Source organism: Eumetopias jubatus, unplaced genomic scaffold (assembly GCF_037043125.1).
Source record: "Eumetopias jubatus isolate StellerSeaLion01/CBP00866 unplaced genomic scaffold, mEumJub1_p1.0 scaffold_11, whole genome shotgun sequence".
In the NCBI taxonomy this organism is placed as follows: Eukaryota; Metazoa; Chordata; class Mammalia; order Carnivora; family Otariidae; genus Eumetopias; species Eumetopias jubatus.
Genome location: NW_028274817.1, coordinates 57930774 through 57956510, shown reverse-complemented (window position 1 = coordinate 57956510; position 25737 = coordinate 57930774). Strand labels below are relative to the sequence as shown.

General features: G+C 35.3%; 1 protein-coding gene across 1 annotated transcript in view; it reads right to left on the bottom strand.

Moving 5' to 3' along the window:
* Positions 1-25737, bottom strand: part of HDX (highly divergent homeobox) — a 222500-nt gene that overhangs the window by 140041 nt on the left and 56722 nt on the right. The gene's annotated exons all lie outside the window — the stretch shown is intronic.

The following is a 25737-nucleotide window of genomic DNA, read 5'->3' as shown; positions in this document are numbered from 1 at the left end:
GAAGCTAGAAAGTGACCAACATGGTCATTTATCACAATGACTTTTTAAAAATATATTATTATGTGATTTTTTCATTAATACCTCTCTTCATATTAAATCTAGATTGTTAGTTCCATGACAGAAGGGAAAAACTGTTTTTTTTTCTCACTATTGCCTCTGTAAGATCAAGCACAATGCCTTGTATATTATGGACCAGTAAAAAACAATAGAAATACAATATGAGCCACACATGTAGGTTTATATTTTCTAGTATCAACATTAAAAAATAATTTTTAATAATATACTTTAACTCAATATATTCAAAATATTATTTGAATGTGTAGTTTGTATAAAAATTACTAAGATGTTCTACATATTACTTTTTAGCATAGAAAATCTTTGAAATCAGTTTTACACTTACAGCACATGTCAATTTGAATGCTAAATATCCATCACCAAACTTGATTTATATGTAAATTTCATAAGGTTAACAGTTGAAAAAGTGGATTCAAATACCCTGGTTCCCTAGTAACAGAATTTAGTTTTTTTTAAAGCTTTATTGAGGTATAATTAACATAAAATAAATTTCACATATTTAAACTGTACAATTAGATGTTTTGGTAAGTGTATACACTCAAGAAACATACCCATCATCTCCAAAAGTTTCCTAATGTCCACTTTCAATTTTCCCTACCTTTCCTCTCCTACCTCACCACACAACCACTGATCCTGTCAGTAGTTTTCATTTTCAGTAGTTTTATATTGAGTATACAGTATGTGTTCTTTTTTAAATCTGTTTTTTTCACTCAGCTTGATTATTTTGAGATTTGCCCATGTTCATGTGTGCAATAGTTCATTTTTTATTGTTTAGTAGTATTTCTCTATATGAATAAAAACAATTTGTTTATTCATTCACCTGTTAACGAACATTTGGTTTGTTCCCAATTTTTGGCTATTGCAAATTAATCTGCTATCAGCATTTGTGTGCAAGTCTTTGTATGAATATGTGCTATCATTCTTCTTGGGTAAATACCTATAGAATAGCTATATCATGGGGCAGCTGTACACTTAACTTTTTAATAAACTGCTAAACTGTTTTCCAGAGTGGTTGTACCATTTCACATTCCTGATGGCATTGTATTTCAGTGCCAATTCCTTCACAACCTCACCAAGATTTGGTATGATCAGTCTTTTTAATTTTAGATATATTATAAAATAATGGACATGTAGTGGTCACACTGTGGTTTAAATTTACCTTTACCTTATGACTAATGGCGTTGAGCACCATTTCATGTGCATATTAGCTATCTTCATATTTTCTTTGGTGAAGTGACTGTCATTTTTTTTTTCAATTTTGCCCATTTGTTTTTGGGTTGTGTTCCCTTATTATTGAATTTTGAGAATTCTTCATATATTCTTTTCCAGGTCTTTTATCAGATGCACCACTTGTAATTATTTTCTCCCTATCTGTGGCTTGTTTTTTTTTCATTCTCATAATGGTTTTTTGTTTTGTTTTGTTTTTAGAAAAACAACTTGACTACAGTATACCCTTACATATAACAAAATGCCCCATTTCAAGTACACAATTCAATCATTTTTATTAAGTTCACTTAGTGGTACAAACATCATCACATACCAGTTTGGGCCAATTTTAATCTCCTCAGGATACCTATGTCTATTTCTAGTTATCCCACGTTTCTGTACCCAGACCCAGGCAACAACTGATCTACTTTCTGTCAGTCAATTTGTATTTGTATTTTCTGGACACTTCATATAAACAAAATTATACAATATTTGGTCTCTTGTGTCTCACTTCTGTCACACTGAAGATATTTTGAGGTTCATCTATGATGCAGCATGTGTCAGGATTTAATTCCTTTCTATTGCTGAATTTTATTACATAGTATGGATATACTGTAATTTTTATATCCATGCACAAGTTCATAAGCATTTATGTTGTTTCCAATTTTTGGCTATTATTAATGCTGGTATGAACATTTGCATGTACTCATGTGTGGACATGTTTTTTTTTCTCATTGGCAGATATTTAAGGGCAGAATTACTGGGTTGTATGGTAATTTTATATTTAACATTTTGAGAAAACACAAAAACTGTTTTCCAAAGTGGCTGCACCATTTTCTATTCCCATTATCAATGTATAATTTTTCTCTTATCTCCCTATTTTTGCCAATATTTGTTACTGTTCGTCTCATAGCCTTTCTAGAGAGTGTGAAATATTAACTCATTTCGCTTTTAAAATTCATTTCCCAAATGATTTTGAGCATCTTTTCATGTACTTATTAAACATTCATGTAACTGTTTTGGTGAGATATCTGTTCATATATTTTCTCCATTTATTCATCAGGTTGTCTTTTTTTTGAGTTTAAGAGGTTTTTGCATATTCTGGACACAACTCCTTTATTGGATAAGTGATTTTCAAACATTTATTTACAGTCTGTTGCTTATCTTTTCATTTTTTCCATGGTGTGCTAAAGTTTCAAATTTTGGTGAAATCCAACTTATCTTTTTTTTTATCTTATTGACTGTGCTTCTGGTTTCATAGCTAGGAAATCTTTGCTTAACTCAAGGTCTGAAAGATATTCTCCTAAAAAAATATTGGTTTAGTTCTTACATTTAGGTCCATGGTCTATTTTGAATTAATTTTTGTGTGCATATCCAGTTGTCTCATCATCGTTTGTTGAACAGCCTATCTTTCACCCCCCCCCATAAATTGCCTTGACATCTTTGTATAAAATCAATTGACTATAAATATAAAAAGTTGTTCTGGACTCTTAATTCTGTTCCATTGTTCTATTAGTCTATCTTTATGCCAGAACCGCATTGCCTTGATTACTGTAGCTTTACAGTAAGTTTTGGGATAAGGAAAGGGAAATTTTCTAAATTTGCTCTTCTTTTTCAAAAATTTTTAGCTATTCTAGTGTTTTCACTTCTATATAAATTTTAGGATCTGCTTGACAATTTCTGGAAAAACTCCACAGTTTTAGGATTTGCAATGCATCTATAGATCAATGTGAGGACTATTAACATCTTAATAATGTTGAGTCTTCCAACTCATTAACCTGGAATATCTATCAATTTATTTAGATTTTAATTCCTCATAGCAAAATTGTGTAATTTTTAGTGTACCATGTTTACACTTCTTCTGTTAGATTTATTCCTTAATATTTTCTTTTTTGAAAAGAAATTTTTAGTGTACCATGTTTACACTTCTTTTGTTAGATTTATTCCTTAATATTTTCTTTTTTGAAATTGTTTTCTCAAATTCAGTTTTGGATTGTTCATGTTAGCATATAGGAATAAGTATGTATATGAGTGTGATATCCTGAGATTGTGGTGTACTGCTTTATCAATTCTAGTAAATTTTTTATAGCTTCCTTAGGTTTTATATATATCATATCATGTCATCTGCTTCATTATTATTTGAATAAAAGAGGAGAGGACAGACATCCTTGCTTTTTTCATAATCTTAAGGAGCATGTGTTCAGGGGCGCCTGGGTGGCTCAGTCATTAAGCGTCTTCCTTCGGCTCAGGTCATGGTTCGAGGGTCCTGGGATTGAGCCCCGCATCGGGCTCCCTGCTCAGCAGGAAGCCTGCTTCTCCCTCTCCCACTCCCCCCTGCTTGTGTTCCCTCTCTTGCTGTCTCTCTCTCTCTCTGTCAAATAAATAAATAAAATCTTAAAAAAAAAAAGGTGCATGTGTTCATTCTCTCATTTGATGTATGACATTCATGATGGGCTTTTCATACATTCCTTCATTTGGTGAGTAAGTTCTATTCTACTCCAAGGAAACAGTATCTATAAAGAGCACATGTTTTCAAATTTTGATCAATACTAATTTGTTCTTTTATCGATCATGCTTTTGATATCATATCTAAATAATCATTAACTACTGAAAGTGACAAAGTTTTCCACTGTTTTATTTTGGGTATAAAAATTATTTTAGTTCTAATGCTCATGTTTATGATTCATTTTGAGTTAAATTTTGTATATGGGGTGCCTGGGTGGCTCAGTCATTAAGCGTCTGCCCTCGGCTCAGGTCATGATCCCAGGGTCGTGGGATCGAGTCCCACATTGGGCTCTCTGCTCCACGGGAAGCCTGCTTCTCCCTCCCCCACTCCCCCGATTGTGTTCCCTCTCTTGCTGTGTCTCTCTCTGTCAAATGAATAAATAAAATCTTTAAAAACATTTGTATATGGTATGAGGTATGAATCAAAATTCATTTTTTGCATGTAGACATCCATTTGTTGAAAAGACTATTATTTTTGCATGGAATTTCCTAAGCAATTTTTAAAAATCAGTTATCCATTCATATTTATATTTATGTCCAAACACTACATTCAGATCCATTGATCTATTTGTCTAACCTCAATATCACACTCTTTTGGTTACTGTGGCTTTGCAATGAGTCTTAAAATCATGTTGTGTTATACATGCATCTGTTTCTTTTTTAGTTAACATACAGTGTAATATTAGTTTCAGATTCAATACTTCCATACAACACCTGGTGCTCATTACAGTTAGTGCACTCCTTAATCCCATCATCTATTTGACCCATGCCCCCACCCACCTCCCCTCTGGTAGCCATCAGATTATTGTCTATAGTTAAGAGTGGTTCATGGTTTGCCCCTCTCTCTCCCTCTGCTCATATGTCTTCTTTAATAAAATCCACACATAAGTTAAACCATATGGTATTTTTCTCTTTCTGACTTATTAGCATAATAATTAATAGATCCATCCAAGTTATTGCAAATGGTAAGATCTCATTACTTTTCATGGTTGAGTAATATTCCATTGTGTATATATACCAATTCTTTATCCATTCTTCTATCCACGGACACCTGGGCTGTTTCCATATCTTGGTTATTGTAGATAATACTGCTATAAATATTGGGGTGAATGTATCCCTTTGAATTCGTATTTTTGTATTCTTTGGGTAGATACCTAGTAGTGCAGTTGCTTGCTGGTAGGGTAGTTCTACTTTTAACATTTTGAAGAGTGGTTACACCAGTTTGCATTCCCACCAGCAGTGTAAGAGGGTTCCCCTTTCTCCACACCTTTACCAACACCTGTTGTTTCTTGAGTTGTTGATTTTAGCCTTTCTGACAGGTATGAGGTGTTATTTCATGGTAGTTTTGATTTGCATTTCCGTAATGTTCAGTGATGTGGAGCATCTTTTCATGTGTATTTCATGCGTATTTTTTGGAAAAATGTCTATGCATGAGTTCTGCCTATTTTTAAATTGGATTATTTGGTTTTTTAGGTGTCAAATTTTATAAGTTTTTATATATTTCGTATACTAACTCTTTATCAGATACGTCATTTGCAAATATTTTCTCTCATTCTATAGGTTGCCTTTAATTTCATTAATTGTTTCCTTCACTGTGCAGAAGCTTTTTATTTTGATGAAATCCCAACAATTTATTTTTACATTTGTTTCCCTTGTATCAGGCGACATACCTAGTAAGATCTTTCTATGGCTGATGTCAAAGAAGTTACTGCCTGTGTCCTCTTGTAGGATTTCTATGGTTTCAGGTCTCACTTAGGTCTTTAATCCATTTTGAAATTATATTTGTGTATGGTGTAAGGAAGTGGTCCAGTTTCATTCTTTTGCCTGTTGCTCTCCAGTTTTCCCAACACCATTTGTTGAAGAGACATTATTTTTCCCATTAGTTATTCTTCCCCGCATTGCCAAAGATTAATTGACCAGAGGCTTATGGGTCCATTTCTTGGATTTCTATTCTGTTCCGTTGATCTATGTGTCTATTGTTTTGACAGTATCATACTGTTTTGATGACTACAGCTTTGTAATATAAATTGAAATCTGGGGTTGTAATGACTCCAGCTTTGCTTTTATTTTTCAAGGTTGCTTTGGCTATTTGGGGACTTTTGTGATTCCATACAAATTTTAAGATTGTTTGTACTAGTTCTGTGAAAAAAAATGTTGTTGGTATTTTAATAGGGATTGCATTAAATGTGTAGGTTGCTTTGGGTAGTATAGACATTTTAACAATATTTGTTCTTCCAATCCATGAGCATGGAATGTCTTTCCATTTCTTTGTGTCCTCTTCAATTTCTCTCATCAGTGCTTTATAATGTTCAGAGTATAGGTCTTTCACCTCTATGGTTAGGTTTATTCCTAAGTATCTCAAAGTTTTTCATGCAGTTGTAAATGGGACTGTTTTTTTTAATTTCTCTTTGTGCTACTTCATTATTGGTGTATACAAATGGAACAGATTTCTGTACAAATGGAATGGATTTCTGTACATAGATTTTGTATCCTCCGACTTTACTGAATCAATTAACACTTCTAGCAATTCTTTGGTGGACTTTCTCTATATACTGTCATATAATCTCCAAATAGTGAAAGTTTGACTTCTTCTTGGCCAATCTAGTTGCCTTTTATTTCTTTTGTTGTCTGACTGCTGAGGCTATGAATTCCAATACTATGTTAAATAACAGTGGTGAGAGTGGACACCCGAGTCTTGTTCTGACCATTGAGGAAAAGTTCTCAGTTTTCCCCATTTAGGATGATATTAGCAATGGCTTTTTTTTTCTATAAATGGCCTTTATTATATTGTGGCATATTCCCTCTAAACCTACTTTGTTGAGGGTTTTTATCATGAATGGATGTTATATTTTGTCAAATGCTTTTTCTGCATGTATAGAAAGGATCATATGATTTTTAACCTTTCTTCTATTAATGTGAAATATCACTTTGATTTATTTCCAAATATTGAACCATACTTGCAATGCAGCATGTTTTGTAAACTCCTTCTATTTGTGGTCTTTTTGGATTTTTTCTTATGGTTGACTTCTAATTTCATAGCATTGTGGTCAGAAAACATTCATGGTAGGAATTAAAAAGTTTTGTATTTCTTTAGCCTCTGTTGTTACTTAGTAGGTGATATATTCTAGAGAACTTCCCATGTGTAATTGAAAAGAATGTGTATTCTGCTGTTTTAGGATGGAATGTTCTGAATATATCTCTTAAGTCCATCTAGTCTATTATTCCATTCAAAGCTACTGTTTCCTTGTTGATTTTCTGCTTAGATGACCTATCTATTGATGTAAGTGAGCCGTTAAAGTTCCTTACTATTATTTTATTATCAATCAGTTCTTTTGTGTTTATTGTTAATAGTGCTATATATTCGGGTGCTGTTAGATCTTCTTGTTGGATAGTTCCCTTTATTTATAGTGCCCTTCATCTCTTGTTACAGTTTGGTTTAAAATCTAGCTTGGGGGCGCCTGGGTGGCTCAGTTGGTTAAGCGACTGCCTTCGGCTCAGGTCATGATCCTGGAGTCCTGGGATCGAGTCCCACATCGGGCTCCCTGCTCAGCAGGGAGTCTGCTTCTCCCTCTGACCCTCTTCCCTCTTGTGCTCTCTGTCTCTCATTCTCTCCCTCTCAAATAAATAAATAAAATCTTTAAAATAAAATAAAATAAAATAAAATAAAATCTAGCTTGGGTGACATAAATATTGCTACTCTAGCTTTCTTTTTTTTAAGATTTTATTTATTTATTTGAGAGAATGAGAGAGAGGGAGAGAAAGCACATGAGAGGGGGGAGGGGCAGAGGGAGAAGCAGTCTCCCTGCTGAGCAGGGAGCCCGATGCGGGACTCGATCCTGGGACTCCAGGATCATGACCTGAGCCGAAGGCAGTTGCTTAACCAACTGAGCCACCCAGGCGCCCCTACTCCAGCTTTCTTTTGACTTCCATTTGCATAACTCTTTCTCCAACCCCTCACTTTCAATCTAGAGGTGTCTTTAGGTCTAAAATAAGTCTACTATAGGCATTATATAGGTGGGTCTTGTTTTCTTAACGATTTTGACACCCCATGTCTTTTGGCTGGAGTGTTAATCCATTTACATTTAGAGTAATTATTGATAGATGTGTATAGTGCCATTTTGTTACTTGTTTTGTCACTGTTTCTGGAGATTTTCTCTGATCCTTTCTTGGCTTTATCACTTCTGGTCTCTCTTTCCCCCTCAAAGAGTCCCCTTCAATATTTCTTATAGGGCTGGTTTGGTGGTCACAAGCTCTTTTAGTTTTTGTTTCTCTGGAAAACTATTCATCTCTGTTTCTACAGTAAATGATAACCTTGCTGTATAGAGTATTCTTGGTTGCAGATTTTCCCATTCAGCACTTTGAGTATTTCATGCCATTCTCTTCTAGCTTGCCAAGTTTCTGTTGTAAAACTTGTGAAAATCTCCAGCTAGCCTTATGGCTTTTCCCTTGTTAGACTTTTTGTCTTGCTGCATTTAATATGTTTTTCCTTATCATCGTATTTTGCAAATTTAATGACATATGTCTTAGTGTGGGCATGCTTTTGTTGATTTTGATGGGAGTTCTCTGTACCTCCTGGATCTAGATGTCTGTGTTCTTGCCCAGATTACAGATGTTTTTAGCAATTGTTTCCTGAAATAAATTTTCTCCCCCCTTTTCCCTTTCTTCTTCTTCTTCTGGGACTCCTATACTATGAATGTTATTATGTTTGATGGAAACACTGTGTTCCAGAATTCTATTCTTGTGTTACATAAATCTTTCTCTCTTTTATTCAGCTTAATTATCTTCCCTTATTTGGTCTTCTAGGTCAATAATTTGTTCCTCTGCCTCTTTTACCCTGCTGTTCATTGCATCAAGTGTGTTTCTAATGTCACTTATTGCATGATTCAACTCTAATTGATTTTTTTTGGATGTAAAGATATTTTTTTACTTTTTATTTAAATTCCTTTTAGTTAAGATACAGTGTGATATTACATTCAAGTGTGAAAGTTAGTGATTCAACACTAACATATAACACCCAGTGATCAGTCAATGGATATTTGGGCTCATTCCATAATACAGATATTGTAGAAAATCCTGCTGTAAACATTGGGATGTTACTATTTTGTAATTACTATTTTTGTATTTTGGGATAAATACCTAGTAGTGCAATAACTGGATCATAGGGTAGTTCTGTTTCTCTTTTTCTTAAAGATTTATTTATTTTAGAGAGCATGGGGGGAGGGGCAAAAGAGAGAGGCAGAGAGAACTTCAAGCAGACTCCACGCTAAGTGTGGACTCCCATAAGGGGCTTGATCTCATGATCTTGAGATCACAATCTGAGCTGAAAAATGAGGGTTGGAAGCTTAACCAAATGTGCAACTCAGGCGCCTGAGGGTAGTTCTGTTTTTAACTTTTAGAGGATTCTACATAATGTTTTCCAGAGTGGCTGCACCAGTTTACATTCCCACCAACAGTGTAAGTACATTCCCCTTTCTACGCATACTCTCCAAGTTCTGCCATTTCTTGTGTTGTTAATTTTAGCAATTCTGACTGGTGTGAGGTGATATCTCATTGTAGTTTTGACTTGTATTCCCCTGATGATCTCTGATGTTGAGTATCTTTTCATGTGTTAGCCATCTGTATGTCTACTTTGGATAAATGTCTATTCATAACTTCTGCTCATTTTTAACTGGATATTCCTTTTTGGATGTTGATTTGTATAAGTTCTTTTTAAAAAAATACTTATTTATTTATTTGATGGAGAGAGAGAGACAGTGAGAGAGGGAACACAAGCAAGGGGAGTAGGAGAGGGAGAAGCAGGTTTCCCACTGAGCAGGGAGCCCGATGTGGGCTTGATCCCAGAACCCTGGGATCATGACCTGAGCCGAAGGCAGATGCTTAAAAACAGAGCCACCCAGGCGCCTGTATAAGTTCTTTATACATTTTGGATATTAACCCTTTATCAGATATACCATTTGCTAATATCTTCTCCCATTCCATTTTGAAATTATTTTTGTGTATGGTGTAAGAAAGTGGTCCAATTTCATTCTTTTGCATGTTTCTGTCCAGTTTTCCCAATACCAATTGTTGAAGAGACTGTCTTTCTTCCATTGGATATTACTTCCTGCTTTGTTGGAGATTATTTGACTATATACTTGTGGGTTCATTTCTAGGTTTTCTATTCTATTTTTTTTTTTTTGTCTTTGTGGCTATTTTTTTTTGCCAGTAGGTAGCATACTGTCTTGATAACTACAGCTTTGTAATATAACTTGAACTCTGGAATTGTGATGCTTCCACATTTGCTTTTCTTTTTCAAAGGGGCTATGGCAATTTGGAGTCTTTTGCAGTTCTATAAATTTTAGGATTTTTTGTTCTAGCTCTGTGAAAAATGCTGGTGGTATTTTGATGGGGATTGAGTTAATGTGTAGGCAGCTTTGGATTATATATATATATATATATATATATATATATATATATATAATAACAATATTTGTTCTTCTAATCCTTGAGCATGGAATGTCTTTCCATTTCTTGTGTCTTCTTCAATTTCTTTCATCAGTGTTTTGTACTTTTCAGAGTTCAGTTCTTTTACCTATTTGGTTAGGTTTATTCCTAGGTATCTTATGGGTTTTCATGCAGTTGTAAATGGGATTGATTCCTTGATTTCTTTCTGCTGCTTCTTTCTTGGTGCATACAAATGCAACAGATTTCTGTACATTGATTTTGTATCCTGGGACTTTACTGAAGTTGTTTATAAGTTCTAGCAGTTTTTTTAGTGGAGTTTTTCTAGTTTTCTACAGAATATCATGCCATCTGCAAATAGTGGAAGTTTGACTTCTTCTTTGCTGATTTAGATTTCTTTTATTTCTTTGTATCATCTGATTGCTGTGGCTAGCAGTTCCAGTACTATGTTAAATAATTTTGGTGAATGTGGATATCCTTGTCTTGTTCCTGATCATAGAAGAAAAGCTCTCACTTTTTCCTCAATGAGGATGATATTAGCTGTGGCTTTTTCATATATGGCCTTTGTTATGTTGAGGTATGTTCCCTCCACACCTACTTTGTTGAAGGTTTTTATCATGGATGGATGTTGTACTTTGTGAAATGCTTTCTCTGAATGTACTGAAATGATCATATGTTTCTTATCATTCCTTTTATTTATTTGGTATATCACATGATTGATTTGCACATACTGAACCACCCTTGCAATATAGGACTAAATCCCACGTGGTCATTGTGAACGATTTTTTTTTAATGCACTGTTGGATTCCTTTTCCTACTATTTTAGTGAGAACTTTTGTATCTGTGTTCAACAGGGATATTGGCCTGTAATTCTCCTTTCTGGTGGTGTCTTTTTCTGGTTTTGGTATCAGGGTAATCCTGGACTCATAGAATGAATTTGGAAGTTTCCCTTCCTTTTCTAATTTATGGAATAGCTTGAGAAGGATAGGTATTAACTCTTCTTTAAATGTTTGTTCAAATTTCAGTTTTGGTAGTTTACATATGTCTGGAACTTGTTCATTTCTTCCAGGGTGTCTAATGCATTGGGATATATTTTTCCATAATATTCTCTTATACTTGTTTGTGTTTCTGTGGTGTTGGTTGTTATTTCTCCCCTCTCATTTGTGATTTTATGTATTTGGGTCATTTCTCTTTTCCTTTTGATTAAATCTGGCTAGGTTTTTTAAATCAATTTTATTCAGTTTTTCAAAGAAACATCTCTTGGTTTCTTTGATCTGTTTTATTGTTTTCCATTCTTTGTTTTTACTTTCTATGTCATTTATTTGTGCTCTAATGTTTATTATTTGCCTTCTGCTGGATTTAAGCTTTATTGTTCTTTTTCTAGCTCCTTTAGGTGTAAGGTTAAGTGGTTTATGTATGGTATTTCTCGCTTCTTGAAGTAGGGTTGTACTGCTATATACTTCCCTTTTCAGACAGCTTTTGCTGCATCCCAATGGTTTTGGACCATGTGTTTTCATTTTCATGTATTTTTTCTATTTGTTCTTTGATTTTGTGGTTGATCCATTCGTTGTTTAGTAGCATGTTGTTTTACCTCCATGTATATGTTGCCTTTGTAAATTTTCTCTTGTGGTTGACCTCAAGTTTCATAGCATTGTGGTCAGAAAATATGCCTGGCTCTGGTCTGAATCTTTTCGTACTTCTTGAGGCCTGATTTGTGACCTCATGTGTAATTTATTCTGGAGGAGGTCCCATGTGCACTTGAAAAGAATGTGTAATCTTCTGTTTTAGGGTGGAATGTTCTGAATATATCTTTTAAGTCCATCTGTCCAGTGTGTCATGGAATGCCATTGTTTCCTTTAAATTTTCAGTTTAGTTGACCAGTCCATTGATAATTGAGGTGTTAAAGTCCCCCACAATTAATGTATTATAATCAATGTGTTCTTTTATGTTTATTTTTAATTTTTTATATATTTATGTACTCCTATGTTGGGTACATAAAAATTTCAATTGTTAGATCTTCTTGTTGGATTGTCCCTTTTATTATGATATATGCCCTTCTTCATCTCTTTTTATAGTTTTTGGTTTACAATCTAGTTTGTCTGATACAAGTATGGTTACTCTGGCTTTGATGTCCATTTCTGTTATAAATGTTTCTCCATCTCCTCAATTTCAATATGCAAGTGTCTTTAGGTCTAAGTGTGTCTCTTGTAGGCAACATTAACACGTCTTGATTTTTCTTTTTTTTATTATTATTATGTTATGTTAATTTTTCATCCATTCTTTTGATTGGAGTGTTTAGTCCATTTTCATTCAGAGTAATTATTGATAACTATGTATTTAGTGCCGTTTTCTTACTTGTTTTGTCATTGTTTCTGCAGATTTTCTCTTATCCTTTGTTTTTGTCACTGTTTGTCTCTCTTTTCCAGTCAGAGTCCCCTTTAATAATTCTTGCAGGGCTGGTTTGGTAGTCAAGAACTCTTAGTTTTTGTTTTTAAGTGAAACTTTATTTCTCCATCTATTGTGGATGATAGCCTTGCTGGATGGAGTACTCTTTGCTGCAGATTTTTCCCATTCAGCATGTTGAATATATCATGCAACTCCCTTCTGGCTTGCCAAGTTTCTGTTGAGAGACCTGCAGCTAGCTTTATAGGTCTTCCCTTGTAAGTTTGGAACTTCTTTTATCTTGCTGCAGTTAGTATATTTTCCTTATCGTTATATTTTGCAAATTTAATGACATATGTTTTAGTGTGGGTATGTTTTTGTGATTTTGATGGGCGTTCTCTGTACCTCCTGGATCTGGATGTCTGTTCTTGCCCAGATTACATAAGTTTTCAGGTATTGTTTTCTAAAATAAATTTTCTGCCCCCTTTTCCCTCTCTTCTTCTTCTGGGACTATAAAATACAAATGTTATTACATTTGTTGGAGTCACTGAATACCATAAATCTATTCTTGTGTTCCCATAATTCTTCTTTTTCTCTTTTGTTCAGCTTCATTATTTTCTCTTCTAAGTCCTTAATTTGTTCCTCTGCTTCATCCAGCTTGCTGTTCATTGCATCAAGCTTGTTTCCAATCTCATTTATTGCATCCATCCTCTCTGATTAATTCTTTTTAACTCTTTCATCTCTGTGGTAAGGGTCTCATTGATGTCTTCAATTATTTCTTCAAGTCCAGTGAGTATCCTTATCATTGTTGCTTTAAGTTCTCCATCAGTTGTGTTACTTATACCTGTTTTGCTTAAATCTCTGGTCATGGCCTTATCTTGTTCTTGCATCTGGGATGAATTTTCCTCTGATTTAGCATTTTTCTAAGTCTCTGCCTTCTGTGTGTCAGAAAAGCCAGTTATTTTTCCTTCTTCTGAGAGTGATGTCTTTATGAAGTAGAGGCCATGTATTTTCCAGGGCCTGGCACTTCAGAGCATCTCTAATGTGTGATCTTTTTGCTTTGCTTTTGTGTTTTGGCTGCTCTATCCTTCAGGCCAGTCATCTGTTGAGGCCCTTCTTGCCTATTTTGGGCAGTGTTTGGTCCCTGGCCTGTATGTGACAAGCTTTAAATAGGTGTGCTCTGGTCTGCTTGTAAAATGAAACCTGTCACTACTTTCACCATACCTGAGGACCCAAAGAACTCTGTGGTCAGGAGATGTGGTGTGTGTGTATGTGCTGCTATTCTGAGGGACGGGGGGGCGGGGAGGGACCTGCTGCACTTGGATTGAGGGAAGCATGACTGATAAGTGCGTCCCACCAGATCATAGGGATGTGGTGCTTGGGGTATGCAAGTTAGGCAGCCAGTGTCAGCACTGCATTGCTTCACACAGCTGGCTCTGTGTTTATGCTGAAGGTTGGTAGAAGAAAATTGCATTGGTGAGCTCCTTTGTTTCTGGATAAGTGTCTCTGAATACCGTCTGTCAGGGATCTTGGAGAAGAGCAAATAATCTCCCCACTGTCACACCAAGCACTCTTCTGATTAGTGTTTCTATGCTGTCAGTACCTGGGTTGTTTTTCTGCCTTTTCTCCAGGAACAGGGAAGTGCCCTTTGGGATCTATCCCAGCCAAGACCACTGACCTTTAAAACTCCAGACTTTAAGCCCTGTTGTTTGTAAGATCTCTTGAAATTCAGCCCCCTCATTTTCCAAGCCAATGGCTTTGGGGAAATGTTCCCCTTGTAGGTTCCTATGTGCTCCTCTCTGTCTCACCTTTCTCTGTGACCTCAGCTCCCTGCCCTCCACAGCACCCGTGATCCATTTCTCCCCTAAACTACATCTCATCACTGCACTTCCTACCTTGTTCAATGTGGCCCTTTCTCTCCCTTTAGTTGTGGAGATTTTTCTATCAGTTTTCAGGTCTATTTCTGTGGTATTTAAGATGATTTGATAGATACATAGTTGTGTTCATGAGATGAGGCTTGCCTAGACTTCTCTTATTCCAATCATCTTCCTCTCCCCAAAATCCCGCTACGTTTTTTTTTTTCCAAAGTTGTTTTGGCTCTTTCATATCCTTTGAATTATGATCTAAATTTTAGCGTCATTTTGTCATTTTCTACAAAAAAAAACCTACTGTGGTTTTGTTTGGAGTTGTTTTGAATATATAGACAAATATGGAGAGAATAGCATTTTAGCAATATTAAATATCTTGAACCTGAAATATATCTCTTAATTTAAACCTTTTAAATTTTACCCAGAAATAGTTATTTTTATTGTGGAGCTTTTCAGATTTATCTCTCCTTATTTCATATTTCTATGATATTTCCAATGTTTTTTTAATTTCAATTTCTGATTATTTGTTGGATTATAAAAACACATCTTGTATTCTGTAATCTATCTAAACTCACTTATTTCTAGTTGATTTCTTCATGAACTCTATTGAATTATCTACATAAATTATCATATCATCTAGGGATAAAGGTATCTTCACTTCTTCCTTCCAATTTTCTTGTCTTATAGCACTATCTAGAATTTCCAACACAATATGGAATATAAACAGTGAAAGTGGACATCTATGTTTTTTGTATTTGACCTTAGCAAGGAGTCATTCAGCCTTTCACCATTAAGTATGGTGTTAAGTATAGGGTTTTTATACATGCACTTTATAAATTTGAGAAGTTCCCTTCTGCTTCTACTTTTCTGTGTTTATCAATAATGGACGTTAGATTTTGTCAAATACTCTTTCTGCATCGATTGACATAATCATGTGATTTTTCTGTTTATTTCATAGTATCATGAGTACATTGATTTTTTTAATGTTAAACTAACCTTATATCGCTGGGATAACCTCCACTGGATCCAAACTGCTTGATGAATTCTTTCAGTTTGTGTATATCTGAAAAAGCCTTTATTTCATGGTCAATTTTGAATGATAATCTAGTTGGGTATAACAATCTGTTTTTTTTTCTTCCACTGCTTTAATAAAAGTATTGTTCCACTGTCTTATTACCTGTATTGTTTCTCATTAGAAACCCAGTACCACCCTTACCTGTTTCTCTGTTCATAACATATTTTTTTCTGGCTGTTTTTCATTTTTCTCATCATTAATATTAAACATTTTTTGTGATGCACCTTTGTGGTTCTTATACTTGGGTTTCATTAAGCTTCTTGGGTCTGTGTGTTTATAGTTTCATAAAATTTAGAACATTTTAATATATTATTTATTCAAATATTTTTCTGTCTCCTCTCCAATTCTTTGAGAAACTCCAATTACAAGATACAATGAGCTACTTAAAATTCTCTCACAAGTGATTGATGCTCCTCTTTTAATATTTTCTTTCTGTTTTACTTTGGCTATTTTGAATTTGTTGTGCCTTCAAATTCACTAATCTTTTCTTTTGCAACATCTAATATTCCATTAATTCCATCCAATATTTCCCCCCCACCTCAGACCTTGTAGGTTTTATCTCTAGAAGTTTTATTTGGTCTTTTTATATCTGCCACATCTCCATTTAACTTTTAAAACATATAAAATACAGTTAAAATAACTGCATTCATATCCTCTTCTGCTAATTCTAGCATGTGTCAGTTCTGGGTCATTCTCATTTCATTAATTTTTCTCCTAATCATGGGTCATTTTCCCCGGCTTCTCCATGTTTTCCTTTACTTCTTTTTCTGGTAGTTTTTGATGAATGACAGACACTGTGAATTTTACCTTGTTGGGTGCCATATATTTTCACATTTCCATAATATTTATAATTTTAATAGGTTACTTGGAAACTTATCCTTTCTGAACTTGCTTTTAGGATTTGTTAGGGAGAATATGAGCAGTATTTAGTCTACAATGAGCTTTTTGTGTGCCTTACACAATGACTCATGAATTATGTTTTCTGGTACAGTTGGTAGATAAGTCACTCTTCCTGGCCTATATGAACACTGAGTACAGTCATTTCAAATCTTTTCAGATGGGTCTTTTTCCAGACTTAGTTTCTCCATACATACGTGTAGCCAGTACCCAGTTGACTATTCAAGGATAAACTTATGCAGAATTCCTGAGTTCTCTGTGTAGCTCTTTCCACTCCAATACTCTGTCTGGCAAATTCTAGCCATCTTATTCTCCCTGGCCTCTTAGTTCCATCTCTTCAACTGAAAGAGTCATTTTAGACTCCACTTGGGCTTCTCCTCCCTGCATCAGAGTCTAGTAGCTTTCTGAATGCAGTAATATATGTCAGGAAGCTTTATCATCACTATTGTTCATTGCTGTGGTAGTCTCTAAGGTGACAACCTCATTATCTCACCACCTGGTTTTCATGTCTTTGTATAATCCCTTCCTCTGAATATGGGTAAGATCTGCAACTTGCTTCTAACCAATAGAATATAGTAAAAAGGACGGGATGTCATTCTTCTGATAATGTTACATTATAAAAGACTTTGACTCACTCTAGATTCTAGAGACTCTCCTTGATGGCTTGAAAACCTAAGTGTTCATATTTTTAAACCCTATATGACAAGAAATTATGGAAGGCATCTAGGACCTGTGGGTAACCTCTAGGAACTAAGAAATGTCTCTAGAACTGTAAGCATCCTCTTCTAGGACATGAGAGTAGCTTCCAGGTAAAAGCCAACAATATATCAAGGCCTCATACTTAGATCCAGAAAGAATGTATTGTTTCAACAACCTGTGTGAAGTTAAAAATGTATTAATCTTCATTCGGGCCTCCATATGTAAATACAGTCTAGCCACTCTCTTGACTGCATCTTTGTGAGACCCTAAGCATAAGACCCAGCTAAGGCATGCCTGGACTCCTGACTCACAGAAATGGTGAGATAATAGATGCATGTTATTTTAAGTAGCTAAAATTGTGGTAATTTGTTATGCAGCAATTGATAACTAATACAGTTGCTAGGTGTTCAGTTGCCACAGCAATGAACAATAGTGATGATAAAGCTTCCTGACATATATTACTGCATATGAAAACTATTGCTTCATATATTTAGTTCAGTTTTCTGGTCATTTCAGGTAGGAACATAAATCCACTATTACTCAATCTGGGTCAGAAGTGGAAGTCCATGTATCAGATTTTAAATTTTAACTTAAAATAATGAAATTAAATAAAGTGTGAAAATTAAGTTCCTCAGTTGCATTAGCTGCATTCAAAGTAAGCAATAGTCTAGCTACATGTGCTAGTGGTAACTGTATTGTGGTAAACACTCTAACCAAAATATGAATCGAATGAACAAATGGCAGTTGTCATTATCCAACATCCTCATTCTCAGGTTTCATCTCAGTAGACTATGTTTTCAAAGAAAGTAAGTTGAGAAAGATGAGATGAAGTGAAATAAAGACATGGGTGCCAGATTATCTCTAGAGCAGTGACATTAGATTATTTGGTCATATAAACTGACAGAGAAGTCATGAATGATGGAGGATTGGGGACAGAAGCTAAAGAGAAGTGGAACTTGAAAGGTGTGTGTGCATGTATGTGTGTGTAAGTGGTATTGAACGTGTAAATATTATAGTTCATTCTAACAACCCCTTAAACTTCAAGTACTCTAGTCAAAACTTTATTAGTCTTTCCAAATGCATTCATCCTTCTTCATTCTTTATGTTGGTTAGTGGTATTTTCATTTACCTAGTAACCAATGTTTTTGTTTGTTTGTTGTTTTAAAGATTTTATTTATTTACTTGACAGAGCATGCACAAGCAGGGGGAGCAGCAAGCAGAGGAAGAGGGAGAAGTAGGTTCCCTGCTGAGCAGAGAGCCCAAATTGGGGCTTGATCCCAGTACCCCAGGATCATGACCTGAGCTGAAGGCAGATACCCAACCAACTGAGCCACCCAGGTGCCCCCTAACTAGTCACCATTTTAAAAAATAAATTAGAAGTCACTTATGGTTTCATGCACTCATTCATTCTTTCCACATTAAATCAGGAATTACCAGGTCGAATAATTTTTCTCAGCATCTATTGTGTTCACTGCCCCATTCTAACCTCACTGTTACTACCTTCATTCAGATCTTCAACATTTCCTGCTTGGAGTATTGAAATTGTATTAGCATTGTGTTCCTAGCTTCAGTTTAATATTTTTCCAACTCTCCTAGAGGTTTATCAATTTTACTAATTTTTACCCAGAATCAGATTGTTTGTTCATTGATTTTATCTATCCCTTTCATATTTTAATTTTAATGATTTCTGCTCTTATAATTTCCTGCTTTCTGTTTGCTCTGGTTTGTTTGGTTCTCATTTTTCCAGTTTCTTGAAATACAAATTTAGATGTTCAGTTTGAGTACTTTCCTCATTTCCAATGTGAGCATGTAGTGCTGCAATAAAAATTTTAGTACTGTTTTAGCTATATCCCACATGTTTTGATATGCTATATTTTAATTTTTATGTAGTTATATGTATTTCTATTTCTTCTGTGATTTTCTCTTTGACTCATGGATTATTTAGAAGCATGTTGTTTAATTTCTATGTAATTAGTTAATGTTCATGTTGTTTTTCTGTTACTGATATCTAGTTTGATTCCAGTGTGGTCAGAGTATACAATATGTATGGTTTCAATCTTTTAAAGCTATTGAGATTTGTTTTACAGTTTGGGTAAGGTCTATCTTGATGACCGTTCCAGGGATCTTTTAAAACTATGTGTTCTTTTCTTGTTGGGTGGAGTGTTTTATACATGTTCTATATATTTTTATTAGAATTTATTAGTTGATTGTGTTGTTCAAATCTCCTTTGTCCTTATTTTCTGTCTAGTAGCTCTATCAGTTTCTGAGAAGAGGGTGTTGAAGTATCCATCTATTTGCCTATTTGCCTATTATCTTTTCTGCTCTATTAGTTTTTGCTTCATGCATTTTGAAGATCTGTTGCTTTTGTACACTTTTAGGATTGTTAGGTCTTCCCAGTGGATATATCACTTTACATTATGTAATGAATTCTTTTTCTCCAGTAATTTTTTTTATTTTAAAGTCATTTTGTTTTGTTGATTGCTTCTTTCACTGTGCAGAAGCTTTTTCTCTTGATGAAGTCTCAATAGTTTATTTGTGCTTTTGTTTCCCTTCCCTCCAGTGATGTGTCTAGTAAAAAGTTGCTGTGGCCAAGGTCAAAGAAGTTGTTGCCTCTGTTCTCCTCTGTGATTTTGATGGTTTCCTGTGTCACACTTAAATCTTTCATCCATTTTGAATTTATTTTTCTGTATGGTGTAAGAAAGCGGTCCAGTTTCATTCTTCTGCATGTTTCTGTCTAGTTTTCCCACCAGCATTTGTTGAGGAGACTCTCTTTTTTAAATTGAGTATTCTTTCAGCTTTGTTGAAGTTTAGTTGATCATATAGTTCTGGGTCAACTTCTGACTTTTCTATTCCGTTCCATTGACCTATGTGTCTGTTTTTGTACCAGTATAATACTGTCTTGATGACTACAGCTTTGTAATGTAACTTGATGCCTGGAATTGTGATGCTTCCAGGTTTGGTTTTCTTTTTCAGAATGGCTTTGGCTCTTCAGAGTCTTTTATGGTTCCATACAAATTTTAAGATTGTTTGTTCTAGCTCTGTGAAAAATGCTGGTGGTATTTTTTTTAATTTAAATTCAATTAGCCAACATATAGTAGTATATCATTAGTTCCAAAAGTAGAGGGAAGCAATCCACAAAACTAAAAGGCAGCCCATGGAATGGGAGAAGATATATGCAAATGACACACTTGATAAGGGTTAGTATCCAAAATCTATTCAGAATTTACCAAACACAACACCCAAAACACAACCCAGTTAAGAAACTGTCAGAAGACATGAATAGACCCTTTTCCAAAGAAGACATCCAGAAGACTAACAGACACATGAAAAGATGTTCAATATCACTCAACAGTGGGGAAATACAAATCAAAACTATGATGAGATACCACCTCACACCTGTCAGAATGGCTAAATTTAACAACTCAGGAAACAACAGGTGTTGTCAAAGATGCATATAAAGAGGAACACTCTTGCACTGTTGGTGGGAATGCAAACTGGTGCAGGCATTAAGGAAAACAGTATGGAGGTTCCTCAAAAAGTTAAAAATAGAACTACCCTATGACCCAGCAATTGCACTACTAGGCATTTAACCAAATGATACAAAAATACAGATTCGAACGTGGACATCCACCCTGATGTTTATAGCAGCACTATCAACAATAGCCAAACTATGAAAAGAGCCCAAATGCCCATTGACTGATGGATAAAGAAGATGTGGGATGTGTGTAGATATATATTCTCAGCCATCAAAAATTACTATGAAAATTTTGATTTTACTCAACCATCAAAAAGAATGAAATCTTGCCATAGGCAAAGAGATGGATAGAATTAAAGTGTGTTATACTAAACAAAATAAATCAGTTGGAGAAAGAAAAATACCATTTTAATTTACTCATGTGGAATTTAGGAAACAAAACAGATGACCAAATTGGTAAGGAAAAAAAGAGAGAGGGAAACAAGCCAAAAGAGACTCTTAAAGATAGAGAACAAACTGAGGGTTGATGGAGGGATGTGGGTAGGGTATGGGATAGAGGGGTGTTGGGTATTAAGAAGGTTACTTTTTATGATGAGCACTGAGTGTTGTAAGGGATGAGTCACTAAATTCTACTCTGCAATCAATATTACACTATATGTTAAATAACTAGAATGTAAATAAACATTTGGACAGAAAAAAATAAAGTCTATTTTATCTGATTTTTTTTTAAAGATTTTATTTATTTATTTGACAGAGAGAGAGACAGTGAGAGAGGGAACACAAGCAGGGGGAGTGGGAGAGGGAGAAGCAGGCTTCCAACTGAGCAGGGAGCCCGATGCGGGGCTCAATCCCAGGACCCTGGGATCATGACCTGAGGTGAAGGGAGATGCTTAACGACTGAGCCACCCAGGTGCCCCGTATTTTATCTGATGTTAACACAGCTGTTCACTCCTGGATTTTATGATTAACGTTTGCATGGTAGTATATTTTTCCCTATCTTTTGCATTTCAGTCTATATATGCTACTGAATTTGAAGTGAGATGTTATAAACAGCATAAAATTGGGCTGTGTTTCTTTTACCCATCCTGCCAATATATCTAAATTTTACTTGGTATACTTTTATCTAAGATAATTATTGCTATATTAGGGCTTATGTCTGTCATTTTATTATTTTCAGTTTCTTCTGTTTTGCATTCCTGTGTTTCTTTTTTTTTTTTCTTTTCTTCTTGTGTGACCTGAACATTTCTAGGTTTCTATTTTTATTTATTTTAGGTGTTTTTTAGTGTATTATTTTATATAGTTTTTGAAGTGATCGTTCTGGCTATCAAATACACATAATGTGATTTGTCATAGTGTACTGGTATCAGTAACTTACCCCTTTAATGAAGTGTGGAAACCTTACTTCTGCTTATGTTCCTTTACCTTCCCCAGTTTTAAGTACCATTGTCTTGAGTATCAGACAGATGGTACTATTACTTTTGTTTCAATCATCAAATATAATATAGAAAATTCATGAGGAGCAAGACAGGCATATTTCTGCACTTTCTGTTATTTCTTCCTCCCTACTGCCCCCAAATTCCTCTTCTATCATTTTCCTTTTGTGTGAAGAACTTCCTTTAGTCATTGTTTTGGAGTAGGCAAGCTACCAACACATTATTTTAATTCTTTTTCATCTGAAAATGTCTGTTTGTTCCTTCATTCCCTGAAGGATAGTTTTGCCAAACATACAATTATTGGCTGAAAGTTATCTTCTTCAATATCTGAAAAATACTGGCCTTCTGGTCTCCAGGGTTTCAGATAAGAAATCTGTCATTTGAATTGGTATTCTCCCATAAATAATGCATCATTTCTCTCTGGCAGCATTCAAGATTTTTTGTGTTGCCTTTAGTTTTCAGAAGTTTAAATTTGATGTGCCTAGGTGTGGATTTCTTTCCATCAATCTTGCTTGGAATTCACTCAGTTTCTTGAATCTGTAGGTTTATGTTAGATTTTCCCCCAAATTTGGGATGCTTTTGCCATTATTTCTTTGAATATTCTTTAAGTCCTATTCTCTATCTCCTCTTATTATAGGACTTCAATGATACAATATTGAATTTTTTGTTATTGCTCCACAGGATTTTAAGGCTCTATTATCTTTCAGTCTATACTCTCTCTAGTTCCAATTGGGTAAATTCTATCAATCTGTCCTCATGAGGTTCATTGATTCTGTTCTATCACCACTCAAATCTTGAGGAATGCTGCAGACTTATTTATTGTATTCTTCAGTCCCATAATTCTCATTTGGTTCATTTATAACGTTGATTGCTTTCTTGAGATTTTCTTTTTTTCTTTTTCATTTGTTTCAAGGTAATGTGTAATTGCATGTTAGAACAGTTTTATAATGGATGCTTTAAAATCCTTGTCAGAGAATTCCATTAACTAATTCACCTCAGTATTTGTGTCAGTTGATTGTCTTTTATCATTCAAGCTGTGATTTTCCTGGTTCTTGGTATGTTGGCTGTTTTTTTATTGTATCCTGAATACTTTGGCCATTATGTTAGGAGATTTTTAGTTTTATTTGAATCTTTTTATTTTACCAGGCAGGCACACAGGTCCTGGCCTACATTTATGGGTTGTGGTTCCAATGGTACTTTCTGGTGGTATTTTAATTCTCAAATCATTTGTAGTGTATTTTAATTTGCTTGATTTATTTGGGCTAGTTTCTCTATGTGGGAAAACAGATTTTTCATCTTTCAGGGATGAATAACACACTTACTAAGCTGTGCACATATCGTGTCTTGATCACTTTTGCTGGTGCTAATCAAGCTCTCTGATTCTCTAAGGGGAGGAAAGAATTCGCTGACCACAGAGACAAAGAGGTTTTTGAGGGGATGGCCCAGCTGGTTGAACAGCTGCCTTCCGCTCGGGTCATGATCCCAAAGTCCTAGGATCAAGTCCCACATCTGGCTCCTTGTTCAGCAGGGAGCCTGCTTCTACTTCTGCCTGCCATTCCCCCTGCTTGTGCTCTCTCTCTCTCTGATGAATAAATAAATAAAATCTTTAAAAAAGAGGCTTTCCAGGGATGCCTGGGTGGCTCAGTCGTTAAGCATCTGCCTTCGGCTCAGGTCATGATCCCGGGGTCCTGGGATCGAGTCCCACATCGGACTCCTTGCTCAGTGAGGAGCCTGCTTCTCCCTCTCCTTCTACTGCTCCCCCTGCTTGTGCTCTCTCTCTCTCTCTGACAAATAAGTAAATTTAAAAAATAAATAAATAAAAAAGAGGCTTTCCAGATCAAACTATGTTTTGTGGCATCTCCCTTAGTATTACTGCTTGGTATCTCCACCAAGGGAGGAAAGGTTCAGGCACAACTGAGAAGGAGAGCACTTCTCTGGTTGCCTTATTGTCACTGAGGCTTCCAACTAATCTTTTTTGCCAATGTTGCCAAGATCACTTCATGTTGTTTGGGGACCCCCATCCCATCAGTGGAAGGAATGAGCCTACCCAAGCTGTTTTCTCTTGTTATAGTAGGGGTCATAACATGTCTGGCCTGAGTTAATCGGGAGACAAAGTACCCTGTAGTCCTTCCAAGTCCTGGAGTTACTAACCAGTTGCTTCCTTTCCAACTTTTAGAGATCTCCGTTGGTGGCATCCTATATTATTTCCATGGTTTATACTTTTACTTTTGGGGGAAGAGAAAGGAAAAAGAGTTTACATAATCCTGTCCAGTACAAAATTTCCCTAGATTCAGTTTTATTATCCTTAAACCTACTACCATAAAGTAACTTGAGTTATCTTTCTAAAACTCTACTCATGTCTTTTTTATAATTAAAAGCCTTTAATAGCTTCCCATCTATTGACCAGTTACATCAAAATCTCCTGAGACACTTCTTAAAATTCAGATTTATAGGTCCTACACAGACAACTGAATAAGATTCTTTGAGAAAACACAATTTTAATGAAGTTTTTTAATATATTAACATTATACAAATCACAATAATTATAGGAGGAAGTAAAAAAAAAAAACAAAATAAGACTGGGGTGCCTGGGTGGCTCAGTTGGTTAAGCGACTGCCTTCGGCTCAGGTCATGATCCTGGAGTCCCGGGATCGAGTTCCGCATCAGGCTCCCTGCTCAGCAGGGAGTCTGCTTCTCCCTCTGACTCTCTTCCCTCTCGTGCTCTCTATCTCTCATTCTCTCTCTCTCAAATAAATAAATAAAATCTTTAAAAAAAAACAAAACAAAATAAGACTGTTAAACTACTAGTAACTCATTACTTCTAAATACTGAAATGCTAGATCTTCTTGTTGGATAGACCCTTTAATTATGATAGTGTCCCTCTACATCTTTTACTACAGTCTTTGGTTTAGAATCTAATTTGTCTGATATGAAGAATGCTACCCCAGCTATTTTTGAGGTCCATTAGCGTGGTAAATTGTTCTCCATCCCCTCACTTTCAATCCTGAAGTGTCTTTAGGTTCAGAATGAGTCTCTTGTAGACTCTTGTGGACCCTGCTTTTTTATCCAATCTGATACCCTGTGTCTTTTGATTGGAACATTCAGTCCATTTACATTCAGAGTAACTATTGAAAGATATGAATTTAGTGCCATTGTATTGTCTGCAAAGTCCCTGTTTCTGTAAATTGACTCTTACTTTCTGGTCTATGTTACTCTGGGTGTCTCTCTTAGCTTACAGTATCCCCCTTAACATTTCTTGCAGGATTGTCATGGTGGTCACATATTCTTTCAGTTTCTGTCTGTCCTGGAAACTCTTTATATTTCCTTCCATTCTGAATGACAGCCTTGCTGGATAATGTATTCTTGGCTGCATGTTCTTCCCATTTAGTACTTGAATATATTTTGCCAGCCCTTTCTGGCCTACTTGATTTCTAAATTCTTCAAAGTATAAGGATAGAGGGAACATACTTCAATATCAGAAAAGCCATTTATGAAAAGCCCACAACGACTATCATTCTCAATGGGGAAAAACTGAGACCTTTTCCCTTAAGGTCAAGAACACAAAAGGGATGCCCACTCTCACCACTATTGTTCAATATAGTACTAGAAGTCCTAGCAACAGCAATCAGACAACAAAAAGAAATAAAACACATTCAAATGGGTGAAGAAGAAGTCAAACTC